Raw genomic sequence first — 18,348 nt, forward strand, 5'->3', positions numbered from 1 at the left:
TAGAGGTACCGATAAAATGAAATACCAAGAAACTTTGAGTTTTTCAGAATTAAGTGATAATATAAAATATAAACTGTGAGGAAATCTTACATCTTCCAGCCATTTTAATTATTTCAATAACTATTATTAGATTATGAGTTCAATTGTTTAATCACATACCGTAACCATTTTCTGAAGCCATAATAATGGCTGTAGCCTGTAAAATCATACGATGAGATATGCAGAAATTCTCTCTCAATTCACATAATAATGTAGCTGGCTTTATTGATGTGTGCGTTAGCAATATTCATACAAGCCACAAGCCCATAGTTTCGAACTATAATTCCATGCCATTCTTGTTCTCCTTGTGTGTGTTTACTTTTTCTGATGACAGTTACGACTTGGGGTTATCTCTCAAGTTAGCCTACTATTTTGTCAAGGCTGTGATGTAAATTATGTATTATAATGTATCGACAAGATCATCTTAAGTTTTCCTACTATGGCCTTTCATATCTTTTTATTTGAAGATGACCTTTTTGATAGTGTAATATGGCATGACTTTCAGTATAGTAGTCTATCCAACTATATGCTGGATAAAAAAGTTAATGTTCAATCATTTATGAGTCACTTGTTGATAATAGTAAAATACATGTTTGATCTTGATCTCTAAATTATTTATATAAATTCATTTATTTAAAACAAGAATATGTGGAAGCAAGAGATCAATGATCCATATTGCTTTTTATTTATATTCAAGAATAGCCCTAGAGAAAAAAGACTACTAGAGTTTAAAATGTCTCTAGAAGTATGTGAGAAAATGTTGGTTCTTGGGAAAGAGTCTTGGTTCTTTTTGTAGAGAAACTCAGTGGTATTAAATATCAGAATACATTTTTAATTTTTTGGGGGTGCCAAATTTTATCAGTGGATTCAGTTAATACCAGACCCCAATTTCTATATGAATGATAAGAATATTTTTCTTTTCCAATACAAAAACTATGATAAGATATAATTGTTTGAAATACAAGAGAATGATTATCGAATATATGAGTTTCGTGATAATTTATGCGACTAGTGACCTTACAACCTCACATTTCATGGTTAGCTTCTCCCAAGTACTGAGTATGAATAAAGTAATGGTGGATGAAATAAAGAGGAAATATGATTCCATATACTGCTGGTATTGACAAGCGATTGGAGATAGTCATGATAGCTGCTGACTGGTGATAAATAAATCCAAGTCTACTCCTTCATTTAAAACTTCTCCATATAAATTTTCTCTCAAGCAGTGAGTCCCCACAATCATCATCCACTTTAATTCACCAAGCATCATAAATCCCAGTCATAATATTCCATAGTTCATAATTTTTGTAGTTTGCAGATTTTCAGTAGTTCAAAGTAATGTAGTGTTGAACCAAATGACCTACATAATGTAAGAAAGTATGTTTTGCTCCATCAAACATCGCCATTAAACATCTTGGAAGAATGATGAAATCTTAGGCTCATTTTATCATGGCGTTTGATTTTCAGATTCAATTAAACACGGACTGATTATTGAGCTGATATGAGCATATCGTACAATAACGCTTTTTTTAGAGTAGTAAAAGCACCAATTGACTGGAATCGGTATATCTACCGACTAGAGCACTCCATACTATAACTCTTGTTCATATTTTATCTAGGTACTGGTTTTACTGTGTATGACTAGGTGGAGGAACAGTTCAATTTAGTTTTATAATCACGTTTTCAGTCGCAATTGAAAATCAATTAGGATGATAAAACATTTTTGTTAACAGGGGACCACATATTAATCACCCATACCCACATTATATTTTATATTCAAATTAATGTAGACTGATTCAATTTAGATTACTATTAATGACTGAATATAGAGAATTTATAATAATTTCTTTGAGAATCATTGAGTAATTAAATATGATTTTCCTTCACATGAGTATTTTGTGAGTCATGATCTATTGTTTGAAGTACAGTACTTGTTTTTTTTTTGTTCTGTTCTCATTACTTGAAATCGGAATGTAGCTAGACTATTTGTGGCAGCGCTTCTCAATATTTTAGGGAACAACAATTCTAGGGGATTGAGTAAGATCTTATAGAATAGCTACTCGACTTGCTTCCCCTACTTCCGAGACTGTGAACATTCATGACTAAATGTAAATTTAAAATTACCTCGGTAATTCAATTAAACTCTGAATTCAAATGTGCACTTCCACATTAGGATGTAAAATTTCAAGGAATTTTGACCACATGAACTTTTTTAAAATCTGCTGTGATAAGAAATGTCATTTTTAACAGCCGGGTGCTTGATGGTTTAGTCGTTAGTCGTAGAAGCTTAGTAGATTAGACAAGTCCTTGAATAGTTCCTTCCCAGAGAAAGACTGAACTCTCGAACACTTCTGACCTTCATTCAAGATCAAACATCACAACTTTTTCCGCGTTGTTTTTCTTTAGGAAGGTGCTTCATTATTGATTTGTCACGAATAGAAATAAAACAAAAACAGTATTACTCATCCAAGAAGTTCGAAGGCCATTTTGAAGCTCGCAATGCATCCAAGAGAACTCGTTTGTCCATTAGTTATGTTTACTTCTTCAATTGCTTCATTCTAGTAGTTATTATATGCGAAAGATTCCTTTTCATACCGGACACAGACATGATTAAATGGGCATGACTTATTCATGAGCGGCTGAATGAATAGAATAGTTGTTCCCATCCTTGGAGTGCTCTAGTGTACTTTGTTATTACAAACCGTGATTTGAAATACCTGCGATCTCTGTTATGAATGAGGATCGCTAGTGAACCAAATGAATCCTGAAGACAGGCCTGTGTGATATAAAACTTGGTTCTCCGGATCTTACAATCGTATCAGTTTAGTTTTAATATGACGTTTATTAGTATTATTGAGACGTTTTGTTAGATTCTTTTTCTTCAAAAAATAATGGTTATTTACAGACGAAGTAGATAAAATATAATAATAATATCGTGTGTCCTGGCTGGCTCAGGTCTGGTGTCAGGGTTTTCAGGTCGCAACTGATCAATTTCAGGGCCTCTGACATGACCTAACGACTGCTTTTTAGGCAGCCGGGCCGACGGAACGTGTCCATCCGAAACACGAAGTAGATAAAACTAGCTGGATGTTGCCTAATTTTAGTCTGAAGTACAGGCAATTTTTTTTTAATTGAAAGGTTTGAAGTTTTTCACATGCTTCACAGATGTTGACCTTTTATGAAAATTGACCCTAGTATAAATTCATTCTGATAAAGTGTGATGGTTCTCTTTACTGTAAACGGAACGGTAAATTCGCCATGTGGAGCGATTTTGCCAGTATGGAAATCCATGAACAGGTGTACTGGATCTTGGAAACTTTATACTGTCAGATTGTAGACGCATTCCCGACCAAGGAAGGGAGGAAAATTGCTGGAGTAAAAGGCTTCAGGCATGAATATCGTAAATTATTTACGAGAATGTGGTCCTGATCCCTTTCTTTCTGATCAGTCCTTTCACTGTGGTGCCCTCATTGTCAAGATTAATGATGGAAATCCACTTAAAATCAACCTCAATCATTTCAAGTTCTGTTCATTCACTCCATCATATGAATGGAAAATTTTAAAAGCGTTTGTTCAGGTAGGGGAAATAGGTTGATTTGGTTAAAATAGATTTGAAATATTCATGATCGGTTTGACCCAGCTCGGCAAGACATTTGAACATGGATCAACACGTGCACTGGAATTCAATAGTTTTTTATAGTAACTATTTCCATAAAAGCTATAGTTAGTGCACTTGTTTTGAAGCGTTGTTAATTTGACCTTGTTCAAATCCTTGACCGAACTTGGTTAAACCGGGCATGACTAGATAAGAAATTGACTTTTTCAAGTTTTCCCTGCTAAAATCCAACAGGGATAGAGAACTAAAAATAATATGTTTATTAGGAGTCGAAGAGAACTAAAAATAATATGTTTATTAGGAGTGGAAGAAAAACGTGCATACTGGGATTCGATCATTGACAACAGGCAGTATCATGCAATTTCTCTACATTGGAATACAATGAAGTTTGTTTTCCTGCTAGGAAACACTTTTAAAATATTTATTTTCGTTGGAATTTATCCCCCTTTTTTCATACTGTTGTCCCTTTTCCCTTTTCTTCTTTTCAGAAGTAAGCATTCGACAACAAAAAGGTCAAGTTTCACTCTACACTCTGCAAAGAAGGCTGGCTAGGCGGAGACAGCATCATCAAAGTCTGGATAATCGTTTTCGTCCTTCACTATCACTCAACTGAACCCCTCAATTATTTCACATCCATATCTGTTCCTTCACATTAAACACTAACATGAATTATCAGCAATCTCTGTTGACTGTGAAGATTGGAGTAAATCCCTGAGTAGTTTTTATCAAAGTTATGGGCAAGTATTCCTTTGAAAAAAGCTGAAAGACTTCAACAAGTGGCCTGTCAATATTTGGTTCATGGAAACTTATCTGTCGTCTATACCGAACGAAAGCTCACTGAGTGAAAAATTTATCTATCTTTTTATAACCTACTGGAGTTCTCTTTCCGTAACTTACTCTCATATCATCGTAGAAGTTTTGTATATTTTACGGCTCAACTGCGCCTAAGACAGAGATAACACTAACATAACTCGACTCCGGAGAGTGGCCTATATACTATATACTCGAGATTTACGATATTCCAGTCTGTTCCAGCTTCAGCCATTGGATTTGGATCAGCTTATGAAGAAAATAGTTCATGAATTATTCTGAAAAATCTTTAAATCTTTCATCTGTATTTGTGATGAATAATTCATCACATATATATCATGAATCCTCATTATATGAACATAATTATTTGATTTGATTTGATTTATAATACTTATGTACATGAATAAGATTATTAAAAAAAATTAAAAATAATTTTTCTCGTTCCTTGAATAAACATGAGGCTACAACCATCAAAATAATATAGCTTCGATGAATTTCAATTGATAATCGCCTACTAGAAATGATATTTCACAAAGTCTGATGTTAGATATTAGTTGAATAATTGAAATATCACTAATCTTATATTTAATCCATAAATTATTGCTTGCCTTCTTCCAATTTACTGTACCGTACTGAAAGCTATTATGGTTCACCAATGGTTGAAATAGGTTCAATGAACCAACAAATTACCAAAATATAGGTACTCATTAAAACAATCATTGGATTTGTAATTAGGACTGACTCAGTAATCAACTTGAATCAATTCAATGTGGTAATTCAAAGCTCTATAATTTGTAAATTACTGTTTAAATTGGTAGCTTTTATACTACATTGGATAGGAATATGTTAATTGTTTTACATGGGAATGTTATTTAGCGCAAATCAAAAACTGAATGAATGAATAGGCTTTGGAGAAGCTAAAGTAATGTCGGTTTTATATTGTCAAATGACTGTCTCCTAATTCACTTATAGTTGATAGCATGATGACATTTTTTCGAAAGTATATTTTTACAATGACGTACAAGCTACAATAACATACTGGGATCTTCATTAACAACTGCAGGAGGTAAATATCGTCCTAGATTCGACGCTTCCCAAGAATAGACGCCATTAGAAGTGAATTTCATGGATTCTCTCTTCATGACAGCGAAGAAAATGCAATTTAATAGCATGCTGAGTAGAAATCGCATCCTTATCTCGGTGTATTTGTCGAGATGAATGGAGAGGAATTCGTAGAGCGAGATGCATGATATTTTGTCGCACGCTCTATCAGTGCTCTATCAGTCTTTGCAGCATGACTTCGAAGCGTGATATTAAAAAATAGAAAGTACCCAGCTTCATCACCTTCATGTAATCTGTCCTTACAAGATAGCTGATAGATTGTATACTTTGGGAGCTAAATGACTATGATTAACCACTGAATGCTTAGCATTGTACTGTGCCATACAGTCATACCATAAATAACCACGATCAGAGAATAGCAATATAGATTGGTTATTCTAGGCTACGATTCGAAGAGGAGGAAAAAATTACAATGAAGGTTCAATACATGTAATATTGTATATTATACTCCATAAGCACTTCAAGTATTTGAAATACTATTTGATTACTGATCAAGGCTCTCAAGCCTTTATTCTAAACATTTTTACTTTCCTTGCCCTACTACCATAGGTAAGGAAAGTATTGCTTTCCAAAAAAATTAAGGTACCCCAATTTCAAGTTTTCTATACGTTTCAAGGTCCCCTGAGTCCAAAAACATGATTTTTGAGTGTTGGTCTGTCTGTGTGTGTGTGTGTGTGTGTGTGTGGTGTGTGTGTGTGTGTGTATGTCTGTGAACACAATAACTCCATTTCTAATTAACCGATTGACATGAAATTTTAAACTTAAGGTCCTTATACCATAAGGACACGACATTAAGAAATTCAATAAAATTCAATCCAAGATGGCGGAGAAAATGGAGGATAATTACTAAAAACCATGTTTTTCACGATTTTCTCAAGAACGGCTCTAACGATTTTCTTCAAATTTATACCATGTATAGCTATTTATAAGCCCTATGGACTGACATGAGTCTCATTTCTGGGAAAATTGAAGGAGCTCCATAATATTCATGAGAAAAATGGCGGATAATTACTGAAAAACCATGTTTTTCACGGTTTTCTTGAAAACGGCTCTAACGATTTTCTTCAAATTTATACCCTAGATAGCTATTTATAAGCCCTATCAACTGACATGAGTCTCATTTCTTAGAAAATTGCAGGAGCTCCGTAATATTCCTGAGAATAATGAATTCTGTTAAATTTCTATCACGATTTTCTCAAAAATGACCGATTTTTTTTAATTTCATACTCTGTATAGTTATATATCAGCTCTATTAACTAGCATGAGTCTCCTCCATGAGAAATTAACAGGGGGTCCACCTCATCCTTGAGAAATTTACTTTGTAACCTTCTCCTTGTGCGTGAGGTAGGTAGGTAGAGCAGTTTATTCAAAAGAACACACATCATGTCGATATTTTATTTTTAAAACAGTTGTTTCGACAACTTTTAAAAAATCCTCAAATTTCATAATTCAAACAGAGGAAAATGTACTCTGAACACAATCACTGTATAATCGTAGTTTTAATTATTTAGCCGCCAATCGGCATAATGTTATTCCCTAAATTATTATCCTCGTTAATGAGGCTTATAGATCAATGAGCAAGGAAAGTTGTGTGAGTGTACCACACTAGATTTTTATCTTTGCCCATACTCTTTTGTTTTGTATATTATGCTTTCGAAATTCATGTAATGGATACATGGGAGGCTTTCCATGTATCCTATCATTTTCATGTTGAATTATTGTTGAATAGACCTCACCCTCATCAACTCAGTGTAAAAATGAAAGGGAACAGTTTTTCTAATGGAGCAAAAATTCCATGTTTTCATAAATAAATAAATGTCTTCACAGACAAACACAAAGTACTTCAAATACTCATGTCTGTGCCATAGGTTTTAGTACAAAACTTTACATAATTTTTATTTCAGTTTTTCTCCTCCCCCTCAATTCATATTCAAGCAAAATACAGTTATCAGTCCTTTCCTAATTAAAGTAGTAACACGTTCTAATTTTGAACTCTTTATCTGTAAATTTCGGCATTCATTTTTAGTTTTCACCTATGCAATTGATTCGATATTTAATCAGTATTCGATTCTAATCACTCTATGATGGAAACGAAAATTATTTTTCGCCCCACTTGGATGTAATGAGCTGGTTTTCGTGCGTCATATGGAGGCCGAAAATGATTGTTTTCTGACCAGGCCGGTAAAATTTTTACGGCCCTAGGGCTGTAAAATAGCCTTGAAGTCAGCTGATTCTGATTTGATGTGAACGTGTTTACAAAATAGTTTATGAAACAGAATCAGTTTATGCTTCTAGAATTGAATAAAGTATTCTACAATAAGATACTATCATTTTATTTGGATGGATGAAATACATATATAAACTATTCAAATTCGATTTTCAGAGTAGGATAGAACTTCTAACCTAAACTTCTGCAGTCGACGACAACAAGCATTGTCATTCAGATTGGTAAAATTTCAAGTGTGCTAAAACAGCTGATCAAAAATCTGCATTATTTGTGTTTATTATTCAAGAATCAAAACATTTATGATAATATCATCTTATTGTCTTTTGGAAGAATAAAAAAGTATAAACTCAAGCTCCCACATTAGAACATAATCTTTTAGGTTATTTAGACAAATCAGAATAAAAAAAAACATTCTTGGACAATTTCTTGATATTCAGATTACCTCAGATTTGCTAGAGCTATGATCTTCCAGTTTTGCTTTCGGAAGTGCCTAATAAACAATGACTCTAATATATTATATTATATTGTATTATATATTATATATTATATTATATTTCTGTGTGGCGGAAAATAGCGTTCGCACCTCGGGCAAAAATGTTTTTCCGGCTCTCAATCTTTTCTAGTCCTCGGCCTACTGCCTCGGACTTGAAAACCGATTTCGAGCCGGAAAAGTCTCATTTTCGGCCCTAGGTGCGAAATATACTATTCCAAGTTCTGGATACGATTACTGTGATGGGAAAGCATTTTTGTTGGTGTCATGTGATCTTCTCAGGCCTGTTGCGTGACATTTTTCTTTTTCCATGAGTTTATTGCTCTGCCACTACTGCATCGACTTCCTTTCCCTCCATTCTCCATTGGCGACAGACACATTGCTTTTTAAGTCATCTAATGTTTTTCCATTGTCTAAACACGGTTAATGACCGTTCCATTTTCTCGTCATCCTGCCTGCAGCCTGCAGTACTTATGTAATGATTGTCGTCATTCGTGGACTTCATGCAGCCTTTTTACTCCAACATGAACTTCAACTGTAAATTTCAGTTAAAAGCCTTCTTTTTAATATCTGAATGCATCTTTTAGGAAATAATTGCTCATTTCTTTCCATGTAGATTCAAGATTACGTGAATTTTCTGCAAAAAAATTAACGTATTATACTTTGTTTTATATAAAATAATGCAATTCCATTATGATCATTCCTGGTTTTTAGATTTGAATATCTCCATTTTCATCTAACATATCGCTAATAATAACAGTATTTATTGTATCTTGTATTGTCCAACAAAAGCATGTTTTGGAATCATATCGGTCGGTCTCTTGAATATGAGCACATACATTAAAGCAGTGATATCAGAGGTTGATAGGTGAATTTCGTTTCTTGTATCCATTCAAATACAATTATGAGTTGATTACCTGCGATATTTGTGATGAATGCGATTCTAGTAAAAATGTTACACTAATTAAGTAGAACTAAGGGCATTGTGTTTTAAATTTATATTTTTTATAGTGTCAATAGGGTTTGACATTTTCTTCTGTAATTGTTGCGTCAATCACAAACTATTTGAGTAGTCCAATATTACTTGAGTATGTTTTTCCAATATTTCTAGCTGGATAATGGAGGAACCGGAAACATTCAAAACCGTTAATGTTGTAAAGTTAGTTCTAATTGGTCAACACATTCAGGAAATGAATCACTTTGGATTCTATTAAATCTGATTCATACATTCACCCCACAAACAGTACTTCAAAGGATTGTACACATGTCTTCATAGACTGTCTATTAAGTGGATGTTTAGTCTAGAATCGCTTGGGAGTAGTATATCATAGTAGCTTGAGAGGAAAATAAATAAATTAGACATTACTCTATTTCAACTATTACTGTAATTCTCTACTACTTTATGATAATACTCAGCTCTCCGTTGTACCATCAATTCAAAAGTCATTATTTGCTCTACAAAGTATGTTATCTATTCTGTATTCTATTATAATTCTATATATTTCAATAAAAGATGACTTGATCAGAATTGTTATTCGATAGAACAAATACGATAATACCAATCGTCATGTTACGTCAACTGAGTAGAAGCTGTAAGTGATATACAGTGATATGGACATAGTGATAATATGATATATAGAGTGTAGTCAATACGGTTCAAATTCATACAGTAGTAAAAATATTGGAACGTGCTCTATCGCCCCTATTTTAAACGGCAATCAAAAGTTTTATAGATTTTCATAACGTTCAATCATTCACATTACTGTCCTATTTCTTGATTCACACTTCAGTTTTATTATCTATTCTGTCAAACTCGTGTTGTTTGAATGAATCAGTCGCGATAAAATTATTAGAATTGACTTGGCATGGATTGCACTGTTGACGTCTTTGGTCTGTGTCGCTTTGCATTTCTGTAATCTAAGTGAATCATGAGTCATTCACCATTTCACTCAATGTGAATAATGAACATTAATTTTATTGTGCTGAAGGTCTTGGATGAAATCATTTTTCTTTGTATTATTGCGTAATGGGGACTGAATAGGTACGGTAATAGTGTTTCATGCTACTTCATCGTGCATAAGTGAAGGCTTTCATTTCAATTTATTTTTCACCTTGTTAGACAATTTTCAACTAACTCACTGTAAGTTACTTCATAAGAAGTCACAGAACATTGTATTCCATTCCGCTTCCAACTTTCATCGAATAAGATCACCTATTATTCTTACTATACTTTTATTTCACTATATTCAAACATTGATTGATCTGCAATAAAATAATTTCAATTAATTCAATTTTCAATTTTAGAGCTCTACATAAATTTCTGTTGTGGTGTCAGTAATCACCAAGCCTCACTTGAGAAAAGCTACTAATGACTAAATCAATCAAGGTTATGTCTAAAATAGGAATTAAGATTATTCTTCCAATACAATTTTCTTAATATTAATAGCAGTGTCACTAATAATTCACATTATTATGTGTTCATAATGTGTTATAATACACATTATTATCTATTCATGGTTCGAGTGCAGTTCGTTTCTGTATACTGCATATTATGTATATGATGATACCTCTGATTGAGTAGAATTCCAATGGTTTTCAATTTATCAAGTTTTTGATCCTTTTGTTATGAGTCATGAAGGTCTAAACCTTCTGTAACTACTCACAACATATATTGTCAACGATATTGTTTTATTGGACTCAACTAATTTCTCCTGTTACACTATTCCCTGTCTGCTAATAATTAATGCTGTTTGACTGAGAATAATTCATTCTAATTATACATATTTTGAATATAAGCCTATGTTTCTATTTTTCCAGATTGTGATCATATCCATCCTGGGTGATAGAACCTCAAGATAAAGGAGATAAGGTAATTTTTTACTTGACTATGAAAATAACAGAATAATATTTCTATTACAATGAAAATTATTCTAAAATAATTATATGAGAACCGTAGTATGCTTTGCAGCTTAACTGCTATTTGATAATGAATCGAATTAGGCAGCTAATTAGTTAATTAAACAACATTTTCAAGTATTATAAAAAATAGGCGGTACACAAATTTTTGAAAAGTGATATTTTTTCTCTATTCATACTCAAACTCAAAAAGATTAAAATTTAAATTGAAAAAACAAAGTGGGCACATGAGATACTTTGTCCATAAACCTCAACAATACTTTAGAGTAAAGATACCGTTTTATCATTCAATTATTGTAAAGATACTTTTGAAACAATCTGAAAATACTTATACTTCTAGCAATCATTTGTCTCTGACAATACATGGCTGCTTGCTAAACTACGTTTAGTTCCTTGGCAATCGCGAATTCAAGCAATCGAATTTCACTTGACCTTTAAGGTCCTGCTAATTTATTCCACGTAAACTATGCAAACTGCGATCTGCGGTAAGTGAACAGACACCGGCTTTGGCTCTGTAGAAAGTTGCCACTTTCTTATTAGCGCTATCTGTTGAATAATTTGCATTCATTGTATCAATAAGTGTGTATCTCCGTAAAGAGATATGAGTGTGTATGCTCATTTCTTGTACTGCACCTCTGGGAGTTGGACACTGTCATTCATTAATTTGAATTTACATCAATTTGGAGAGTTTCAATATTTATTCTGTTTCATTCGGTTCCCAGTACATTACTTTTAATGAGCTCTATATAAAATTCATTCAATGTTTTTCAAATGGACCACTTTCATTAAAAGTATTACTTAAAATTTGTACAGAAATGTCATCAGAACTACATCAAAAAGTTTACTGTTGAAGCTTTATAGGTGAATGCCTATAGGTACCAAAACTCATCAACCAAGTACCACCACCACATGGTACAACTACTTCTAATGAACTATGTGGTCGCTGTCGAAACTACTCTAGAAAGCGCATACCGTAGCAGGTAATCACTCAGCGGGGGTCCCCTCACCGCTTCCTGGAACTCACCCGACTGGAGACCTGGAGACTGCCTCAATGTCTGCTATCAGCTCAGTTTACTGTCGGTTTCAAGTTGTCCCGTTGGACGCAGTACACGTGCACTTAATAAATTGGGCGCTGTTTGTAACTTAGCCGGCTGTCGGAAGCAAATCAGCGCAATTAATAGAGCTGTCGGGCTGCGGGGTTCCGGAGTTCACCTCTCGGTGGTCGGCACTCGGCAGTACTCTTGAACTACAAGAGGTCGTTGTCCTTTTCGTGTTTTATTTTTCTGTCGAATCGCTCGACTGCATACACAATTTACGGCGTCTTGTTCTATCTCCTCTCTTTTGCTATTCAAGCGATTAACAGGCAGATATGTGGGAATGTTTTTCTTGTGAATATAATAAGTAAAACCAGTTTTGCATTATATGACGCCGCTTTAACTGGTTTTTTAGCGTACACTGTACGTTAATATGTACATGTTCTCTCAGCACCCAAACTCGTCTCTTCTGTGCTCAGTCTCAGCTCTCAGGTTTTCGTCTGGCTGCCGACAGTCGCACCTCGCACCTGTTTTCGCTTTTCAAACTCCTTTCCCTCATACCTTTCTAGAAAGTTGGTTGTCGACGAATGTTTAATGCTCATCAATGATGGGATCGATTTTGGGTGTTGTCCTTGTTGAATTGTTGCCGGCTTTCCAAACTTGTCTGTTTGGATTTATGTTGCGTGCAGTGAATGATCATGAATCGAACAAATGAGAGTCATCCAAGACAAAGTACCCAAGATTTATCGTTTTTCTTTGGATTCGGTTTACGAAGTCAACCAGGACGGCAACAATCAACATTTAAAACGATTCCAATGGTTTGGACACATTGTATGAGTGATCACTAACACAATCATAGCCGAAGTATGGTGCATTATTTTCGTCGAAATCCATCCAACTTACTCAACCCAATTAAGGAAGAGTGTGATTAAAATGAAGTGTACTGTCACTTGATGAAGATTTTTCATTTATATGAAGATCAATATCATATCATTCCTGAATGAATTGTACGTTGTGTCAAATTTGTTTCTTCTTGGCGTGCAAATAGCAAAAAAGTCTACAGTTCGAGAAGAGCTCGTATTCCCAGACATTTTTTATTCAACTTGCTTCCATCCGCAGTTCTTAATTAGTACAATCGTATCCCTATTTTCCTATTTCTCTGGAACTAGAAGGTGGCTTGGAAAAAGGTGTATTATTCGAAAAACTCTCGAAATAGTTGAAGGAATTATATTTTTATGCTAGCTAATAACATGAAGACAAATTTGAACCATTGCATGCATTCCTTGAAGAGCATGGTGTGATTTTGCATGGTTTGTCAAAGAATCAAATGGGAATGCTGGAATCATTTTTCTTAAAAGGAGAAATCCTTTCTCTTGAAAAAAAACTTTCTTTGAAAGAAAAAATCTTTCTCCCAAGCTAAGCCTAATGATTGTCAATCAAATCGGACGTGTGACGTTATTAAAAAACAAAATGAAACCTGATAAAAATCCAAAGATCGTGAGTGCCATGGAATGTTGTCATGGTGCTGACATTCATTGACATTTCATTGTGCTTCCACAAATCCTCATGTTCTCGTATTGCCTCATTACAGGTTGATCGTCACAGAAATCGAAATCGTTTACTAGTACACCTTGTGGGAAGTAAGCCTTTCAATGGTTTATCAAGAAATATTAGAATTTCATTCTCCTCACTTTTGTGAGAGTGATCACAAAATATCCCGTTTATTGGGTCCACCCTGTTCAAATTAGCTGCAACTTTCGGCCACAATTTTTACGAAACTGATACACGTATTAGGTAGAAAAAAACCTGCTAATGCACTGGTAGGCCAATACTTATATCTGAATCGTGCAATCCAATAATGAGTTCAACTTTAATGTTACTGTATGTACTTGTTCCTGATCGAAATTGAACCATGTTTCACTTGTTCGACACGTGTTTCTGTACAGTGATAAGTGTCCTATAGAAGGAGTGAACCTGCAACTGTGATACAGTAGTAGGTGTTTTGCAACGTCACTTCACATTGATTGACTGACTGTTGGCTGATATCGAGGTGAAGGTTAATGGAAGCCGGTTTTCTTGTCACGTTTTCGGTTTACCTATTGCTGTGCTAATCTCGTGTCAGTTCTAGGTTCACCTTCATTTTCTGTTTTGTACGTTATTTTACACTCCGTATGGATAATAATTCTCATGTATAAAGATGTAAATTGGTCATATCTTCTTCTGATAATGAAAAAATTCTGATTAATTGAATAAAGGGATCAATAGTTAAGAAGGAGCAGACTCCAACCCAAGTACTTCGACGATAAACAGAAGATAATATAAGGTTCTTGATCTATGAAAGGATACATACATAATAATCAAATAAAAAAATAAAATGCCATCAAATACGCTGAATACTTCTCTATATCCAAAAATATCGATGGCAGGGAAAATAGCCATGAGAAATGAAAATCGATGAACGCCACTCAAAAATAATATTGGTCCGAGGGAGTCGTAATAGGAGTAATGAAAAAAGGCAGTAATGAGAAAAATGATGGAGTTTCAATATCTAATATTTTAGCTCATTTAAATGCAACGTGAAAGAAACAAAGTTGGAATAATAAAGATTGAAGATGACTTCGTTGTGTTATTGACATATTTCAAAAAAATTTGAATAATTTTATAATTTTATATTTTGAATATATAATAATTCTATAAAATTCAGTAATTTTTTATAGATGAATAGCAATGGTAGGCTACTAGTGAGAGATGATCATATTCTGAAAAATAGCCACGTTTGTCGTTCAATTCATCACTTTGCACATTGCCTGAAGGAAGGAGGGTTTGAAAAATGTCAGATGACATTTACAAGAGGTGAAAATGAGAGGTGATGGATTGGCTCATTTATGAATCCATTTTTCAGCGAGCCTGGAGGGTGTTCAACTGTGGCTGCCACTAGCCGGTCAGCTTAGGTCAGGAGCATTATCACTCTTCGATATGAAATATAACCGATACCGGTTCTGTATAATCTGCTTATCTATAATGCATCAGCATCTGCTCATTGTCTTCAGAAGTTGATACTTTTTTTCTTTTGGTTCCTTCTCCTATCGAAGGCTGGAAATCAACCTCGGAGTTGTTATTCATAAATGACAGATAATCAATATAATTTTAATAAATTTTAGAGTGAATTATTTGCTTTAAGAAATACTCAAAAATGTTTCAAGTTCATGCATATTTTTGTTTTATGAATTTGAAAAATTATTATAATTTTTTTGTAGCTTTGTCTAGTTGTTATAGATGATTGTCATATCATAAAATCCATATTTAACATTTAATTACGTAACGCTGTTATGGGTCTTTGTTTGCATATTATGATTTAGGATTATAATTATTATGGATTGTAATATGTTTCCTATGAAATCTAATACGTTCATCATAGTGCTTGCTTCATTCATACTTTGTTGTGCCCAATAATTCTGAACAAAAGCTTTACTGTCCAGTGGGAATGAAAAATTCACATTACTATGCTCTGTTTTAAACATTAGCACGTCTATTTTGGAAAAACTAGACGAATGTTCTATATATTTCACTAGAATCAGTATCAGTGAACAAAATCACAGCGAGAACCAACGAATTTCAAAACTCCCCAAATTGATATTTTATTACCCTGACTTTATTCCACATAATTTCTCTCCATCCGTGTCTCGTGCATGTCCTAATAATGAATAATTGTTTCACCTCATTTGTAACTCATACCTAGTTTTGAATATTCTGATGGCTTCTGATTTTTGAGCTTCTATTCTGAAGCTAATCATTATAGATGGTAGCTTTGCAAAAAAAAGAAATTTTATAATTTTGGATGTTACATCTCATTTCATCTGGTTCGTGGGATTTATTGGTTTTTGATTCGCCATTTCCTGGTGAACATTTGTCTTTCACGGCTCGATTTGCAAGCTTGACCACAGCACTTTACTCCAGCAAATAAATAATGTTGGCAAAGTAGTGTAATCATTCTTGAAAAAAAGTGAAATCAACTTTCGTTCGATTAGCCTACTGTTTAGGTTTTTTAGATCTACTGGTCGCGGTCAATATACGTTTGGCGTTGATATTTCATTGAAAACCAGTTTATCCCCTTTCAGTGAGGCTAATTGAGCCCAGATACCTGAAGCCCAAAGGAAAAAAGTCTCAAGTGCTCTCGTTCCAGACGCGAATCTCCTAATAGCTGTTCTACATTTCGACGTGCGTAATGACACAAACATTGTGTGTAAACAAGCAGACCATTATGTCATTCCAGGGATCCATTCGAGCATCTGAATATCTACTGCAGTGCCACTTCCATAAGATCTAACGGAACCATTCAGCTAGTTATAGCGATTTGCTACCGTATTTAACTTCTTTTCCTTCATTCTAGCAAGTTTTATTTTCGGTAAATCTCTTCGTCTGCATGTAAATTGCGACCGATATAAATGGCTCTACAAATGATTGGTCTGGATCTAGATCAATCATGGTCACATCAAATGGATGTGATATTTTAACAACGTTATAACGGCACATGACGCTGAGAAATACGATCGTTATTTGCAAATACTGTACATTGAAGTAAGATAATTGCTAGAGAGTAATGATGAAATACTTTCGTAGACACCTAACACCCGTTAGAATATCAATAATATAAAATAGAACGGAAGAATCAGTCGAATACGGTAGTGTAGAAATGAGGAAGAGCTGGGAGTTTTCTACACTAACTTCCTATCCAAACTGTTTTTTTTTTATTTGGTACTTTCAACCATACTACCTTACTTAGTACTCACTGGTAGTCATTACTGATGATGATATTAAATTCTGTGTTATCAACCTTTATTGGGGGATGCAATCACTTTCAATCACTATAAGGAAATAGACAATCATTTTATTCACTTCAATCATTCTGAAAAAATAAATATTTTGGTACATCAGGAACTTAATCGCACCATTGACCTCATTAAGTGGCATTAACGTATGTTTTCTATTCTACTAGTTATGTACTATATTCTTAGTTATGTATTTGTAACCAGGCCCCGGGCTATAAATAGGCAAATTGGGAATTTGCCCAGGGCGCCAAATTTTTGAGGGCGCAAATAGGAGATTATGATGAAAATAATTTAGAGAAGCAAAATATCCACTTAAACTTGAAATATCTGACACAAGATTTTCAAAAATACATAGAACAGAAAATGTAAATATAATACATTATCCAGTACAGCTCTGCAGAGAGAGGATTTTCCGCTTTGAATCGTCTGAATAATGATAAGGTCTACAGTTTTGTGTTTGAAAGACGTGATCTTGTTATCTCTTGTTATTCACTTCATAAGATATAAGTGACATGGATTATTCGCTTTCACATTATAGTAATAAGGGGGGCGCCAGTAGAACATTTGCCCAGGGCGCCATTCACTAAAGCCCGGGGCCTGTTACACATGACTGGTGGCAATACAGATCACACACAAACAACTTTATAACTGAATTTTATACTCGTACTTTCTTTTCATTTAATAGTCTCAATATCGGGGACCGAGCTTCGCTCTGGAGTACAAAAGCATAAAAAATTTATTATGAAAGAAGAAATTATAATAACATGCATACAGAAATGTTCTATCTAATCACAGTAATTTGAGATTAATTCCCAGAGGAATGCAAAAATTTCCCTCACAAAGGCCCAGTTGCACAAAAGACGGTTAAATTTTAATCCTGATTAATTTCACGTGAACCAAATCAGAGAAGACCAGCATTTCAAAAAGATGAATCTACTGGAATTAATCAGGATTGAGAATAACCCGGCTTTTTTACAACCGGCACGGCACTAAGTACCTGATTGAATGATTACAAAAGTTCAACAGCTGAGTGATAATTTTGACACAGTCCCACACACATGAACTTGCTCAATCACTTCCATCACCAACAGACGATTATTATCAGCTGTTTTTCCATGGATGAATAATAATAATCCTTTTAATGTCTTTCAGCGAGTTTTCCCAGGGATGAGACCTAGTGCAATCGAATCTGTATATTATAAACCTACTATATTCTGAATTTCGTGAGAATCGTTAAAGCCATTTTCAAGATCCGGTGAAATACA

At 34.1% G+C, this 18,348-nt stretch overlaps 1 protein-coding gene across 6 annotated transcripts in view; it reads left to right on the forward strand.

Annotated features, from left to right (window-relative positions):
- LOC111060008 overlaps positions 1–18,348 on the forward strand; it is a 79,828-nt gene that overhangs the window by 16,100 nt on the left and 45,380 nt on the right. For 3 of the 6 annotated variants that reach the window (XM_039427918.1, XM_039427917.1, XM_039427920.1), the window contains exon 2: positions 11,122–11,173. The exons of 1 other annotated variant lie outside the window; for it this stretch is intronic. The gene's annotated coding sequence lies outside the window, so the exon portion shown is untranslated. Of the gene's footprint in view, positions 1–10,177; positions 10,346–11,121; positions 11,174–18,348 lie in introns of those variants that run through there. 2 more of the 6 variants (XM_039427923.1, XM_039427919.1) reach the window with 1 other exon arrangement.

Source organism: Nilaparvata lugens, chromosome 5 (genome assembly GCF_014356525.2).
Source record: "Nilaparvata lugens isolate BPH chromosome 5, ASM1435652v1, whole genome shotgun sequence".
Lineage (NCBI taxonomy): Eukaryota > Metazoa > Arthropoda > Insecta > Hemiptera > Delphacidae > Nilaparvata > Nilaparvata lugens.